The following is a 2767-nucleotide window of genomic DNA, read 5'->3' as shown; positions in this document are numbered from 1 at the left end:
CTTATGAAGTTAGTAGAAATGTTACAGACTTTTGAATCTCAAACACTTTCAATACTGTGCACTGATATTTTCTTTTTTGCAATATAAGCACATTCATGATTTTTTTTACAAACGTTAAAAACTTTCACATTGTGTAGCAATATACTGAAACAATTATAAAAATATTTGTTTTTATTTTGAATGATGCAGGGCATCTGAAGAGAGATTTTTCTAACAAAATGAAAGTATAATTTTTAGCAATAGGTATCTAGGAAAAGGCCACTACATATGTTATAAGTTCCAAATTTCCACAACCTGGCAAATACTGGTACATGCTAGCAAATTTAGATTTGCAATTACAGAATATGATTCTAATTTTTTCCTTTGCTCTTTATTCTAACACTACACTAAGTTTACTGTGTTATTTCGCTACAGTTGATATTGTGTAGAACAATAAGAAAATCATAGTGAACAATGCATTCAACAAAATTTCACACACATTTCTAGATACCTATATCTAATAAGTTCAAAAGAAAGGACACACTTAGGGAGGTATTTTGGTGGTCAAGTCACTAAAAAGAGATTAGCTGGTTTCCCGGCATAGCCTAGGATATAATAAAGATTGACTGAAATACATGTTCTAGCTGGTTTCTAGGCGTTGCCAGGGATGTAATATAGACACATTATGTTGTATATTACCTGTTCTCTTCTCCCTAAGGTAAAACAATTTCATATACATGCTGTAAATTACCTATGCTAGGGATAAAACATGAACAATACCAGTCCTAGGGTAGATAAAACAAATAATACATAGAGATGAAAGATTCCTCTCCCCTAAGAATCAAACATATGTTCAATATCTGCTTTTGTTTTTTCATTGTTTATACGGTCCCGAGCAACGCCGGGTAGCCCTGCTAGTCTATATATATAAAAGGCAAAAATCGGTGTGTATGTATGTATGTATGTATGTATGTATGTATGTTTGTTTGTAACGCTAAAACTTTTGAAAGACGGAACCAGAGTTGACAAATTTGGTATCATATTGCACCTTGATCACCCGGATGACAAATATCGAAATTTCACGTCAAACGGACCAGTAGAAAGGGGTCAACTGATCGTTTTTCTCCTAGGGGGGCCCCCCAAAAAACCTGTCATTTTAACGTTATTCAATACGTGTCACGTGACGTGACGTCAGCTCAAACTTTTGACAGACACAACCAAAGTTGACAAATTATGTATCATATTGAACCTTGATCACCCGCATGACAAATATCGAAATTCCACACCAAACGGACCATTAAAAGGGGGTGAACTGATCATTTCTCTCCTAGGGGGGCCCCCCAAAAAACCTGTCATTTTAATGTTAATATTACATAATCCAAAAACGCTTAGTCATGTCACGTGACGTGACGTCAACATCCAGTAATGGCGAACAAATGTAAACAAACACTTTGTTTTACCGATACTTTTGTAATTTCTCTTCTGCTTTGTTCTAGAGATTATTAAACTCCATGACAATGTCTCCAACGTATTTAACTGGTTAAAAATAGTATTTATACAAGAGTTTTAACGAAAAATATCAGGAAAAAATGTACAGGAATAAAAAAAAATTCAGCTTTCAAAATATTCGTCGATAAAAAAACCGATCTTTATATTTACGCTAGCCATTTTGTATATTACCACGTGACCTGCTATCTCTTAAACTGGAGGGGGGGGATCCACTTGAATCCAACAAAACCAGTATTTTTTTTTTCTATTATATATACATCATTTTCTATAAAATTAAGTGTAGACTTTATAATTAAAACAAAAAATGTTATTCATACTAAAAAAAAAAAACGCTTAGTCATGTCACGTGACGTGACGTCAACATCCACTAATGGCGAACAATTGTACCTATTTACTATGCCTCCCCACGGGACAGAGTTAGACACCAGGGTCGTTTTTTAACGTGGAGAAAAGGTACAAAAATAAAAATTGTCTCAGTCGTGGAGGATTTCTCCTCCACCGAAAGAGAACAAGAAATAGAAGTGCAGCATCTGAAGAACAGATACTACACTTTGATCTTGACCAAAAGGCCAAGAATGCGAACAATTGTAAATAACAACTTTTTTCACAAAACCAACACCGTCTTTCTTTTTTTTCTCTCTCTTTCTCTCTCTCACCCACTTACTCTTCCCTCTCTCTCACCCTCTTTCTCTTGACGTCACACCACTGTTAAACTGTGGGGGGGGGGAACACATTCCCAGGCATTATCTCCTATAGATGCACATTTTATTAGAAATTCAGCTTTCAAAATATTAGACGATAATAAAAATATAAAACCAACACCCTCTTTCTCTTTTCTCTCTCTCTCACCAACTTACTCTTCTCTCTCTCTCACCCTATTTCTCTTGACCTCCTACTACTGTTAAACTGTGTGTGTGTGTGTGGGGGGGGGAAGAGGCAGCTTGAAAACCAACAAAAACAGTGCACAGTTTCCCAAGCATTTGGGGTGGGAAGGGGGGGGGGAAGAAGCCGAGCGCACAGTTTCGTGTGAGAGAGAGAGAACAATTCTCAACCTATATACTCAACAAATTTTTTATCTACAGATTTGAAAGTTTGTATATAGGGTATTCAGACATATGGAAATATATCTAGCATAATCTATCTATTATATCTATAAAAGTGAAAATGTGTGTGTGTGTGTGTGTGTGTGTGTGCGTAAGAGAGAGAGAGAACAATTCTCAACCTATATACTCAACGTATTTTTATCTACGGATTTTAAACTTTGTATATAGGGTATTCA

At 35.6% G+C, this 2767-nt stretch overlaps 1 pseudogene; it reads right to left on the bottom strand.

Moving 5' to 3' along the window:
• Positions 1–1936: 1936 nt before the first annotated feature.
• Positions 1937–2070, bottom strand: LOC145291785 (U2 spliceosomal RNA; annotated as a pseudogene).
• Between the last annotated feature and the right edge of the window lie 697 nt (positions 2071–2767).

The sequence above is a fragment of the Euprymna scolopes genome, chromosome 12, assembly GCF_053919585.1.
Source record: "Euprymna scolopes isolate OS-2025 chromosome 12, ASM5391958v1, whole genome shotgun sequence".
NCBI classification, from domain to species: Eukaryota; Metazoa; Mollusca; class Cephalopoda; order Sepiida; family Sepiolidae; genus Euprymna; species Euprymna scolopes.
The sequence above is the reverse complement of the archived record's forward strand: the minus strand, read 5'-3'. Positions and strand labels throughout refer to the sequence as shown.